Source organism: Acomys russatus, chromosome 2, assembly GCF_903995435.1.
Source record: "Acomys russatus chromosome 2, mAcoRus1.1, whole genome shotgun sequence".
In the NCBI taxonomy this organism is placed as follows: domain Eukaryota; kingdom Metazoa; phylum Chordata; class Mammalia; order Rodentia; family Muridae; genus Acomys; species Acomys russatus.
In genome coordinates, this window is record NC_067138.1 from 53,927,472 (window position 1) to 53,941,877 (window position 14,406).

General features: G+C 41.5%; 1 pseudogene; it reads right to left on the reverse strand.

Moving 5' to 3' along the window:
• Positions 1-10,312: 10,312 nt before the first annotated feature.
• LOC127198270 (ATP-dependent RNA helicase DDX18-like) lies at positions 10,313-12,826 on the reverse strand (annotated as a pseudogene).
• Between the last annotated feature and the right edge of the window lie 1,580 nt (positions 12,827-14,406).

Below are 14,406 nucleotides of genomic sequence, written 5' to 3' on the forward strand. Positions count from 1 at the left end.
AATTTTTGGGAGAATCCCTGTGAACAATTGGATGTACATTGATTTAAATCCCATGTATTATGGGATGGGACAAGCACAGCGAGAAAGAGATAATATTGCCTAATTTGTCAGCCTAACTCTCCCTTTTATGGAGTTCCAGAAAAGAAACCCCAAATAACAGTCCCTCAAGTGTTATCAGGACCTTTGAAAACGACAAATTTTTAACAATTTTATTACATATATATGATGTATTTTGATTACATTCACTCCCATTGCTTTCTTTTCTCTCCCTCCCACTCTCTCTGAACCAACCCTCCTTTCCAAGAAGTCTCCCTCTAACTTCTATGGGGTGTGTGTGTATGTGTGTGTGTGTGTGTGTGTGTGTGTGTGTATGTGTGTATGTGTGTATATGTGTGTGTATGTGTATATATGTGTGTGTATGTATGTATGTGTGTATATGTATGTATGTATGTGTGTGTGTGTCTGTGTGTGTTCCACTTAGTTTAATTGCTTACATGAGCATGAGTACGGGGTTATTTACTGAAGCACGAACAACATATAAGCAAGTACACAACTAAAGAGAAATGGCTCTTTCTTTCTTCTCCCAGAAGTCATCAGCTGTCAACAGCTCCCCAGCAAGGGCAAGGGCTGCCCCGTGACGGGATGGTGATGGGCTCAGGGTTGTGCAGTTCTTCTGTGGGTAACCACAGCTGTGGTCAGTTCATGAGTACAACGTCATGGCATGTCCCCCAGACAGCGGTTCCCAGCACCTCTTCAACTCTTGGAGCTCTGACAGTCTCTCTTCCTGCTCTTCCTTGAAAGGGTTGCATAGGTGTCACGTTTAGGGCTAGGCACTTGACAGTTGCTTATGTTCAACACTTTGACCAGTAACAACCTTTGAATTAACTACTGCTTACTGCAAAAAGACTTTCTTTAGTCAATGTTAAGAGCAGCACTAATCTATGGCCATAAGCATTTAGAAGCAGTGTGACAATGTGTGTGTCTACTTAGGGAAACAACAGCAGGTCTTTTCTAGGGCCTGGGACCTCCTCAGCTGTGGGCTTTTAACCAGTTGTCAGTCTCAGGCATGAATACTCCCTTCACCATACCATGGACTGGTCACGTTGTCTGCTTATATAAGCTTTACTTTTCCAAGATTGTGAAATTTTAGAACACCAATTTTTATACTGCCTAGTATTTCTGATTCCAAAGGAAAAAAATTCTATGATAGTTAGATTTTTTTTTTTTTTTTTGTCTAATTGACTCAGGTTAGGATCACCTGGGACCAAGAAACCTCAATTGATGAAATGACCCCATCAGACTGGCCTGTAGAGAAGTTGTGTGGCAGTTTCTTGATTAGTGACTGGTGTGGAAGGACACCTCCCACTGTGGGCAGTGTCACCCCTAGAATACTGGCCCTGGGCTGAATAAGTAAACAGGCTGAGAAAGCAGCATGTTTCCACTGTCTTTTGCTACACTGGGCTTGGCTCAGATGACTACGCACTCAGTTTTGATGATGCTTTGGTCCTGTAGCTCTGTGCCTGGAAGAGCAGCAAGTGAGCTGCTACTGGTAAGGCCCAAGATCGCAAGATTGGTAGTGCAGGCTGAGACCCTGGACTAAACAGGATTATTTTTATCTGGAATTCCCAACCTGAGGTCTGCACTGGCAGCCACCCACCCTAAAAAGGCTTTCTTTGGGGTTATGATGTGTTTATGTTCCTTTCACTTCAAGCAATTTATGTACCCTGTATTAACATCTATGAGACTGTCCTCCCTTTGAAATTAATTATAAAATGGCCTCATATATGAACCAAAGGAGGGTGTTCAATGACGATGAGGTAGGTAAAATCGCCCTTTTCATACAGCCTGCTTTTAAAAGCTGAGTTTTGCAATGCATTTCTTGTATCAGCAATATTACTATCACCTGCTCAGATCCCGCAGACCTAAAGAAACAGTCTGCCTTTTACAAGTTCAACCAACCTCCTGTACATGGACTCCTCTGAACATTAAAGTTGGACAAGATCTGCCCAGGAGGACAAACAACAAACAATTAATAAGCGAGCAATACAACATCAAGTGGAAAATCCCAAAAGCAGGACGAAGGGAATGAGAGAGACAGCGGCAGTGTGAGAGGAAGGCGCTGTCACAGTGAGCAGGGTGAGGACAATTTCTGAGGAGAGACCTGGGCTTACTGAAGCTTGGAAGCAACACATACATAAGCTAATTCAACGGGGGTAAGGCAGTAGTGACAGGGAAAGGACTCTCTGTGGAGGGACAGGGAGAAGAAATGGTGTGGAGAGGGCCTGGAAGGAGTCAGGGAGCCTTGCTCTGCTTCAGGTTAGATTGCCTGACTCTCAGAAGAGACTACGAGGTACATACATTTGCAAGCACTGCTGGGGCTGTTGAAGACCATGGCGACTTCCAACGTTGGACTGAATCTTTTTGCAATCAGAGTTGGGGCACCCAGTCTCTTCTCTAAAGTGTCTCCATTTTGGTCCTCCAACATGCCATGCACTTCTCTCCCACATCTGCCAACTGTTCGCCTCAGACACTGACTGTGCGATGACAGGGACTGGTATCCATTGTGTTTGGCTTTCCATGCCCTTGGCAGTCAATGCCCTACATTTGACAAACCTGAGAAGACCTGCAAAGAACTAGCTGGAGCCACATCAAACTGCACTTTGAGTACATTAAAAAACAAACAAACAAACAAACAAAAACCAGGCTGTATACAGGCTGTGTCATATGGTTTAGCTTGACTGTGTGCCCATGGTAAACTTCCTGAGTGGCAGAATGCAGACACAAGCACTAATGCAGCTGCCTGATGCCTCAATTCAAGGGCAAATGATCCCAGAAGGTCTGCACTGGGGAGCCATGACCACACGTCTCATTAAACATTCATACATTTTATTAAGACAAAGAAGGGCAAAGAGAGGGTCTGTGAGCTGCAGCCAAGGGTCCTCCCATAAACCTTACTTTTAATGAAGCTTTGTATTCAGCCTTGAAAAGGACTACAACTCTGACACTTGCTGCCACATAAATGAACCTTAGAGAAATGCTTGGCAAAATAGGTCAAATGTTAGACCAAATGTAATATTCCACATTCAGGAGGAAGTCAGAACAGTAAATTCACAGACAGAAGCTAAACTGGTCATCAAATGGCTGGGGAAGAAGGGAGGGAGGAATTAGTGCCTAATGGGTACAAAGTTTCAGATGAAAATGAGAGGGTTCTGCAGACCCTTAGCGCCAAAGGTTGCCCAACAATGTGAATGCACTTAACGGCCCTGCACTAGGTGGTTCAGGTAGGGCTGAGAGGGGGTCTGTGGTTAAGGGCAGTTGCTGCTCTTCCAGAGGACTAAGTTCAGTTCCCAGAACCCACATCAGGCACTTTACAACTTCCTGTAACCCACCTCCAGGGGATCCAGACCCTTTCTGTCCTCTGAACCCACTTACACATGGCACACACACACACACACACACACACACACACACACACAGAGAGAGAGAGAGAGAGAGAGAGAGAGAGAGAGAGAGAGAGAGAGAGAGAGAGAGAGAGAGAGAGAGAGATTTTTATGTTGTATGAATATCCCCACAATGAAAATTAAAAAAAAAAACTTTGCTTTAATTTAGATTTGTTCAACTATAAGTTTGACCAGACATTTTGACACCTAAGAATCTTCATTCAGGACCATGTTGCAACACAAGTGTACATGTGTACAAGAAACAGTTGTATGTGCTACACACAAATAGTAATAATGAAGCCTCTTAGTTCAGGTCACACAATATATATATATATATATATATATATATATATATATATATATATATATATATATATATATGCATGTAACAACAATTAACCAAAAAAGAGGCCATAGCCTACAAAGGAAAAAATAGCTTTCCCCAATGTAATCTCACTGGGTATATAAACCACACTTAAGGGCAGGTCCCAAGACCAGCAGTAGATGGCCAACACAAAGTGAACTCAATGGTGGTTTTGTAGATTGCTTTGTCTTACAGTACTTTGTTTTGGCTTTTTTTTTTTTTTTTTAAATCTTAGTAGCCTTTTGCTTGTATATTATGGCTTCCAATTTTGTGTTTTTATGCTTGTGTGTGTGCATGTTCTTTGTGCTTTTTCACTGTTGTTGTTTTAATTTGTCTGTTTTCTAACATCTATTCAGAGAGAGAGAAAGAGAGAGAGAGGAGAGGGAAGTTGTGGAGTTGGATGGGTGAGGAGGTGCACAGGATCTGGGAGGAAATGGAGCAAAAGAAACCATGATCAGACTATATTGTGTGAATTTTCTATTAACATTTTTTTTAAAAAGAAAGAAAAAGAAAAGAGAAGCCGTGAACTTGAAAGAAAGAAAGAGGGGTATATGGGTGGGGTTGAAGGGAGGAAAGGAAAGGGGGAAATGGTACAATAAATATATTATAATTATATTATGAAAAATAAAAAGTAAAAACATTATGCACAATTAGTAATAATGACGAGGATTCAACACTTAAGGTCAGGTCTGTGTGCCATGGCATAGTGTGTACACATGTGCACAGGTACCGAGTGTATACATGTATATGGGCACCAAGTGTGCACATTTACACAGCACTAAGTGTATATACATACACAAAATAGCCATACATCTTACTTAGTGTAGTTGGACAAACAGCAGCCACAGGAAGGAAGGGCTTCTTCTGGCTCATCGTTTAAGGGGACAGTCCATCGTGGTGAGTGGATCATGGTGGCAGGCTCTTGAGGTGGCTGGTCACACTGCATCCATAGTCAGGAGTCAGAGTGAGATGCATTCTCACAGTCAGCTTGCTCTCTTCATTTTATTCAGTCCAGGAAGTCAACTGGTAGCATGGCGCTGCCCACAGTTAGGATGAGTCCTCTCACTTCAGCCAAGCCAGCCTAGGATCTCTGTCACAGACATGCTCGGATTTGTTTCCCACAGTGGCTCTAAATCTCACCAAGTTGATAATCAAGATTAACCAATCAGCACTCCAACTCCTGTTAACTTGATAATAAAATATCACTTTTGATCCATAATCTTCCACCCTGGTCCTCATAGGTACAAAGCCATTTCATAATGCAAATATATTCAATCCATCTTCAAAAGGAAGAGTGAAAATATATACATATCTGTCACCATGTGCAAAACTCAAGTCCAAGTGGATGGAAGACTTCAACATAAAACCAGATACACTAAATCTACTAGAGGAGAAAGTGGGGAATAATTTTGAATGCATTGGCACAGGAGCCAACGTCCTGAACAGCACACCAACAGCTCAGGCACTAAGATCAGAAAAAAAAAAAAAAGTGGGACCTCATGAAACAGAAAAGCTTCTGCAAAGCAAAGGACACCATCAGTAGGACAAAACAGCAGCCTACAGAATGGGAAAAGATCTTCATCAACTCTATATCTGACAGAGACCTAATATCCAAAATATATAACAAATTCAAGAAATTAAAGATGAGCAAACCAATAATCCAATTAAAACGGGGTACAGAGCTAAACAGAGAATTCTCAACTGAGGAATCTTGACCTTAGTCAGTAGGGAAATGCAAATCAAAAGGATTCTGAGATTCCATCTTACACCCCTCAGAATACCTAAGATCAAAAACTTATCTGACAGCACCTGCTGGTGAGGGTGTGGAGCAAGAGGAACACTCCTCCATTGTTGGTGGGAGTTAAAACTTGTACAGCCACTTTGGAAATCAGTCTAGAAATTTCTCGGAAAATTAAGAATCATTCTACCTCAATACCACTCCTGGTTTACCCAAAAGATACTCCACCGTACCACAATGACACTTGTTCAACTGTGTTCATAGCAGCTTTATTCATAATAGCCAGAAACCTTGTAGGAGTCCCTCAACCGAAGACTGGGTAGAGAAAATGTGTACATTTACACAGTGGAGTATTACTCAGTTATCAAAAACAAAGATATCATGCAATGTGCAGGCAAATGGAAATATCCTGATTGAGGTAACCCAGACTCAGAAAAACTCTGATGGAACACAGGGTCTTTCCCCAGGATTAGCTGGGTGACGTGAGGTTGGACCTGCTGTTTCCTTGACCATGGGCTTTCCCTTCATCTTAGGAACACAGACTGGAGTTTCGAGGTCCAAAGCCATGGCCTGGTGGTTGTTCTGGAATCACTGCTATTCTGCTGATCCTGAGTCCCAAAGGTCTGAGAAACACATGGTCAGGCTTTTCACAGCAGCAGGTGCACTCCCACTGCCTTTTGTTGTTGTTGTTGTTGTAGTATTTGTTGCCAGGACATGTAATGCTTGACAAGCAACTTAAGGAAAGGTTTGCTTTGGCTCACAGTTCAAAGACACGATCTGTCACATCAGGCAAGTCGTGGTGTCAGGGACTCAGGATGGCTGGCCACATTGCATCCACAGTAAGAAGCAAAGAGGGATGAGTGCTAGCATCTGCTCGCCCTCTCTGTTTATTCAGTCAAGCGTAATGGGCTCAGAGGCCTTGGCAAGAATGACTCCATGATGGAATTGCCATTCAGGCTATATAATTCAGCACGCAGACAGCACCACCAGTCAATACAAAAGCAAAGACCTGCTCCATCAAATCCCACAGTTCTGGGAAAGTCTCCAATTGAACTCACCTTGCTTCTTGGCTCCTGTAGTTCTGCTTCTAGTTAACTGTTCTTGTTGACTAAAGCTTGTCAACCCAGAATGTGATTTTGTGCTTAAAAGCTCATCTTGAGAAAGGCCTGGGGCTGCACTGGAATCTAGAATATCCACTGTGTCACCAGACAGCTGATAAAGACTATCTATTGGTTTAAACCCAATATACAAGTATTCTTCTCCGTGGACACCCCACAGCACAAGGACCCTAGCCCGTGGAATGGTATTGTGCATGTTTAGAGTGGGTCTTCTCACTTCAATTAACTCACTATAGACACTTTTGCACAGACATGCCCAAAGGGTTGTTTCCATGGTGAGTCTAAATCCCATCAGGTTGACAATCAATATTGAGCATCATAGATACCTAACAGTTTCTGAGCATTCACCTACTCACCAACTCTGAAATGCTAACATTCGGAAAACAGCTATTTGAGGACTACTTGGCTTCCTTCCTAATCTCTTACATCATTCGTATTCATATGTGTACACGTGTATAAATTTGCATTCATATAACACACATATATGTGTTAGAGCATCATCACCTTGTTTTTTTACTATTTTGGAATCTCAAAAAAATAAATAACTATAAAGAAGACTGACAGGGAGCAGGGACTCGGAACTACCATGATCCGGGACCTCCATTGCCTAGCTACATTATCCAGGAAGAATCCCCCAGCTTTTATAGTTATACTCTTTAATGTCTGTATCACAAGAGCTTTAAATATGAGAAAGTGTGGGGAGAATACAAATCAATAACAGGATGAAAGTATCTTCCAAGATGTATTCTGATATTTTCATGAGGCAAAAATGCAATTAAGTAGCTTTTGTGCACCAACTATATTTAGACTAGACTCATGTTTTGTCTCATGCACAGTATCCTCAGAAGAGCTTCCAGATGAGGGAAACCACACCCAGGTTTATGCAGCCTCGCTATTTTGATGGATTCTATGACCTCTCCTTGCCACGTTCAGTCCAAACTCATTAGAGGCAGGAGACTCTGTTGTTGGCTACAATGTAGTTTTCATTCATCTGATTGCTACTGAATCCCACTGTAGGACAGTCAAATAATAGTTCTAATTGTCACACTTACTGCACAGCAACTTGGGGGAAAAGAATGATTGAAGGCTAGCCCAGCCCTGCAAGAGAAGGTGTGATATCTGTCAGTTCTCCAAGAGCTAAGCAGCCCGTGCTGCAGCAGGCAAAGCCTCTTGTTTTGCAAGAAGTCCTAGATGAAAACAGTGAGACAAAACAGCGCTTTGTGATGAAAGACAATGACATGCATTCAAGGGCCTCTCATTAGCTCTTTTATTTTCTGCTGTTTTGCTCAGACTCATATCCAGAATTATCTTGTTTTATTAAATCAGTCTAGTTAGACACTCAAAGGGGGGGGGCATTTTTCCTAACTGCAGGATGGGAGGTATAGAGCAAAACAGCAGCTCTTTCATTCATTCAGCTCCAGCGGCTCACTGCACGGGAGGGGTGGCTTCTCTCACATTTCCTTTCAGCAGCACTAAGTGAGGGGAGATGACAGCTTCCTAAAAGCACCAATCCCCAAGTGGGTGCTTGGGTTTAAAATAGCTCACTTCTCTAAAAGGGAAACAGTACCACAGGCAGGGTGAGGGTGAGGGGTAGGGGAAGTTCTATTGTTTTTCTTCTTATAGTTATATTCACTGTCTTAGTATGTTTACTGTAGCTATAACGGATATACTACAGATTGAGTAATTTATAAATAAGAAGGGTTTATCTGCTCAAGATCCTGAAGGTCAAAGTTAGTGAGGGTATCCCAGGGTGGACAGGGAGAACAGGTTATCACAAGGTGAGGTAGGGTGTCCTTATAGCCACAGGCCCATTGGATTAGCCTCTCTCCCTTTTCCTAGCTTCAGCTAACCTTAATTGCCTCTAAGATGCCCCAAGACCAAATAATATATATTAAGGTGCCAGTGTCTTAATACAAAGAGGATTAAATTTAACTGAGTACATTCAAACTATGGTACCTTAAAACAAAACAAAGCATGATTTCTTACACAAATTCTGGAATTGTACAGAAACTAACTATGGGGCCACTGTAAAGCCATCCTGAGGGTTATATTTATAGCACTTTATGCTTCCATTAAAAACCTGGAGGGATCTCACAATAATAACTTAATATTGTACCTGAAGGTCTTGGAAAAAACAAGAACTAACAACACACAAAAAGATTACATGAGAAGAGATAATAAAAGTCAGAACTGAATTTAATTAATGAGAAATGAAAACTAATACAAAGAATCAATGAAAAGAAGAGGTGGTTCTTTGAAAAGATTAACAAGATGAACAAACTTAAGAGCAAATTAACCAAAAGAAAGAGAGAGGGAATCCAAATTATTAAAATCAGAGACAAAAAGAAAAACATTACAACAGATGCTAAAGAAGCTCAGCAGATCTAAGGACACACTATAAAAAATCAGTATTCTAAAAAAAAAAAATCAGTATTCTAAAAAAAAATCGGTATTCTAAAAAAAAAAAAAATCAGTATTCTAAAAAAAAAATCGGTATTCTAAAAAAAAAAAAATCGGTATTCTCTTAAACTAGAAGACTTAAGAGAAATGGATTGGTTCCTAAATATATATGATCTACCAAAATTAAATCAAGATGAGGTTAGTGCTCTAAATGGAGCTATAATAGACACAATAACCTGAAATGTCCCAAATAACTAGGAACAGAGGGATAGAATGCAGCATCCTACCAGGCCTCCAAAGAAGAACTGGCATCAGTATCAAATGCAACAAAGATCCAACAAAAAGAAAAGAAAGCTATAGACCCATAACTCTGATGGATATAGACACAAAAGTTTACAACAAAGGACTTGTAAACTAAATTGAAGGACACAAAAAGATTACCTACTGTGAGCAAATTGGCTCCATCCCAGAGAGTCGGGATGGTTCCACACACTTGAACCATTACATTTATTAACCAATAAACACAATCCACCACATAAACAGACTTGAGATCATAAACCACATGATTATTTTGACAAACTCCAATATCCTTTCATGATAAAAGTCCCAGAGAATCTCAAAATGTGAGGAACAACTCATAATATCATAAAGACAAGTTACAATGACCCAACACAATGCTAAATGGAGAGAAATTCAAATCATTTTTACTAAAACCAGGAATAAGACAAGGATGTCTCTGCTCTTCATATCTATTCAAGTTAGCTGCATGTCTTAGCTGGAGCAATAAGATAAGTGGAAGAGATTAAGGGAATACAAGTAGGAAAGGAAGAAGTCAAAGTCTCTTTATTTATAGATGATATGGTTTCATATAAGAGACTCTAAGGACTCCACCAGAAAACTTCCACAGCTAATAAAACACTTTCTGCAAAGTAGAAGGACACAAAATAACACAAAGAACTTTATAGCCTTCCTATATACAAATAAAAAATACACTGATAAACAAACCAGGGAAACAATACATTTTACTATAGTCTCAAAAAATAACAGAATAAAATCTAAGGAATCGAAGGACTCATAAAATTAAAAAAAATTTAACAATGAGATAATTTGTTTTATAAGAATGTTTAAAAACAAAATATCATCATCATAGTTAAGACAAAAAAATCCTAAAGGTGATAAAAGTTCCTTTTTTAAAGGGGGGAGGGGTGAAATTAGGGCAAAGTCAGTCCTGATGAAAGGCTATTTATTCCCCTCAGTGAGAGAACTGCCTGCAGCTGCTGGCTTCTTGCTGATATGTTTAAAGATCTTCTGTTTTCTGGTAGCTGAATCCACTGCCGCTGCCTCTCTTTTTAAGCTTGCCATCATGGCTGATTACCTTTAGATCAACGGAAAGACCGTCCTTAAAACCAAAGACAGAGCAACCCGAGACAAATTTAGGTTGTTCACATTAAATATCTGCTTGACAGAGTGCGGAGTCAGAGGCTTGGATGTAGGACTTGTATGCTTCGTGGGCAGACTTGTGGAGGAAGTGGTTCTTTTTGATCAGCTTTTCCAGCTGAGACTGAATAGCAGAAACTTTAGACCAGGAAAAGCCAAACTGATTCAATGGAACCTTGGATTGTTTCAAGTAATGTAGTGTTGGACCCTAGAGTCCACTCGGGTAGGGGGTCGTCGCGAGAGACCACTCGAAGACCACAGTGTTGATGGAAAAGCACAAGGTTTATTGCTGACGCGCAGTCAGGGGACCTCAGCACTCACTCGGGAGGGAGGCACCCCTAGTCACTGTTACAGGCTACTCTTAAAGGCTAAAACCGCAAAGGTTAGGAGGGGCTGTGTGTCCTATGTTAGGATTGGCTCTGGTGGTCGCTAAGGGTGCTTGTCTAAATGTTATTGGCTATTGCAGGGGTCGTTGGTCTTGGGGGCTATTTTTGGCATGGAGGGGTGTTGGGGAGTTTCCAGAGAATTTCCAGATGGTATTTTTCTGAGAATTGTTTACCTTAGTTGAAATTGTTTATCTCGGTTGGCCATCTTGATCTCAGAAACTGAAACTGGCCTTCAGTTCTTTCTGGGTCACTTTCCCAAGCTTGTCTGGGTCACGTTCCCAGGTTTAGGCTGAGAGAGAGAGAGGCTTAGTTAGGAAACCCAACTCCCAAGGGCACAGGATGAACAGGGCATGTCCTCTTCCATTCAGGCCCCTGGTCGTTCTACAGACAAGATCGGGTCCTCAGGAGGGTCATATTGAACTTTCCTGTCCACTTCAGGGATGTGCAGCCCTCTGGCTGCCGTATCAGTGCACAGCATATTCCCGAATCTGTGTTGCAGAACTGGAAGAAAGGGGTTGTTCGCTTACTTTGCTTTTGCTTTCCATGGATGGCCAAGACAGGCAGGTCAGTGTAGTTCAGTAGCTCATAGTGGTATTTCACAGACATACAAGAAGAAAAGAAAACCATCACTTTTTTCTTCTTCCGGTTCTTCTTAAGGAATGTGGAAAGCGGAAGAGTCCTCTCAGAGGGACAAACAACATACCCCTGCTCAAGGCAACCTCTTTATCATCATCAACACCCCCACACAATGGCTCTTCTTTCAGAGAAATTTTTGCCAAGTTTGACTTTTTGAGTTTGTGTGGCAGAAAAGAGCATGGTTTGCCTGCAGGCTGGCAAGAGTTTAATAATTTGCTTTAATTCTTCTCCAAACCCAACATCCAAGATACATACTATCACCCTCATCAATAACGAGATGCTGTAGGTTCTTGTACATAAACCCTGGAGTATTCAGCATGTGGTCCAGCAGCTGGCCTGGGGTGGCCAGGATTGTGTTGATCCCATCGATGAGCATCTGCACTTCAGCCGACCTCTTACCGCCACCCATGATCAGCTCGGACGTATGAACATGGTGCGTCACGTTCCTCGAGAACACCAAACGTCTGCACGGCCAGCTCTCTGGTAAGAGAGAGAATCAGGGCTCCTGTTCCATTCCTGGCCATGAACTTCAACGTGACAAGGAGCTCGATCACAGAGATGAGAAAGGTGACAGTCTTGCTGCTGCCTGTCTTTGTAGCTGCCAGGAGATCCCTGCCTTCAAGAAGAGGCCTGATACTTTTATGCTGAATCTCAGTCATGGGCCTGAAGCCCATTTCCTCTGTAGCCTTCAGAGTGTTTTCATGGATGAGATTAGACAAGGAAGCAAGCAAATGAAGTGTCCTCAAAAGCATCTATCAGTCCTAGAGCCAGGCTGGGCACCTCACTGTCATTCGGGGTCTCCACCCCATCTTCTGGTTCTTCATGAGCCTTATTGTTTTGTTCTGTTTTTGCTTTTTTGATGGCAGGCCCCAGCATCATCTGCCATTTTCTCCTCGTTTTCTTCTTGTTCTTGTTCTTGTTCTTCTTCCTCTTCTTCTTCTTCTTCTTCTTCTTCTTCTTCTTCTTCTTCTTCTTCTTCTTTTTCTTCTTCTTCTTCGTTCTGAATCAGGGAATGGCACTGACACTGCTTCTCCATTGGTTAAAAGTGGTAAGTTTTGGGGGTGGTCTTTTAACTTTTGCATTTTGCACTGTCTCTTCGGGAATGCTTCTGCTTTGCACTTCTGCTGAGCCCACGTTCACAGAATGCTTCAGGGACTTTTTTTTTTAACTTTCCTAACTTATACTGTTTCTTCAGACATGTCTCCATTTTGAGGTTGTGACAGGCCAGTGTCTAATGCTTCTTGCAGTGTTAGGTTCTGCTGCCGCAGCTTGGCCAAATTCTGTTTCTCCATCATCTTGTGCAGGAGTCACCTGTAAAGCGCGCGACATGTTGCCGGGCCGCACTGCCCGTCTGCACGGAGCAGCGGGTGCACACGTGCAGTTGGAACTCAGAAGTGTGTACAACAAAAATTTTAAGACATTGAAGAAGACACCAGAAGATCGGAATGATATCTTATGCTCATGGATCTATATGATTAATGTTGGAGAAGTAGTCAGCCTACCAAAAGCAGTCTACAGATTGAGAGAAGTTCCCAGAAAAATCCCAATGCAATTCTTTACAGTAATTGGAAAGATAACCTTAACTTTCATGTGGAAGCACAAGCTCCCCAGATACCCAGAATAGTCCCAAGCAACACAAGAGCTGCAAGTATCACCATCGCTGACTTTAAGTTGTACTACAGAGCCATAGTAATAAAAACAGTTATGGTACTGGCATAAAAATAGACACATTGAACAGTGGAGCAGAAAGGAGGACACAGAGACAGTCTACACACCTAAGAGACACCTGATTGTTGACAAAGAGGCCAAATATTCATGTTGGAGAAAATACAGACTCTTCAACAAATGGCACTGGTCAGACTGGATGGCTGTATATAGAAGAATGTAAAAAGATCCATATCTATCACTATGCTCAAAACTCAACTCCAAATGGGTCAAGGACCTCAACAAAAGACCAAATTTCTTGAATGCGGTGTAAAAGAAAACAGATAATATGCTGGAACTTAGGGGCATGGGAAAGGACTTTCTGAACAGGACCTTGGTACCACAGACAGTAAGATCAACAACTGACAAACAGGATGTCATGGAACTAAAGAGCTTCTGCACAGCAATGAACACTACTACTTGAGTGAAGAAGGCATACTACAGAATAAAAAAATCTTCACCAGCTGTACATCTGCCATAAAGTTAGTATCTAGAAAATACAAAGATCTCAAAACCCTAAACATCCAGAAAATAAGCAATCCAACTTAAAAAAATGGGACAATGGTACTAAATAGAGAGTTCTCAAAAGACAAAACATGAACTACTGAGAAACACTTTTGGTACCACGTTTTGAAACCTTAGATACCATGGACATAACAATTAAAACTATTTTAAAATTTAATCTTATACAGGTGAGAATGGTGAACATCAAAAAACAAACAACAACAAATAGCAACAGATGCCATAGGAAAGGTGAACACTTTCGATGAGCATGTGAACCCCACAACTACTATACAAATCAGTGTGGAAGTTCTTCAAAAAAGCTAAAAAATAAATCCTCCATAGAACCCAGATACACCATTTTTAGGCATAAATGACTGTATATCCCACCAGACATACACGTTGAGCCATGCTTATTACTGCTCTGTTCACAAAGCCAGGAAACAGAAAGAGCTTAGGTGTGTGTTGATTGATGTGTGGATAATGAAAATGTGGTCCACTTACACAATGGAATTATTCAGCTGTTAAGAAAATAAAATTGTCCAACTCCTGCAGCTACTTACAAGCAGGTAAACACTCTTCACATTCCCTCATTCCCTTCAAATTCAATCCACTAGTCTTATCCCCAGATCTATAGCAAACCATGTCATGTGGCCTTTCCTCCTTCTCTGGCCCAGGGATC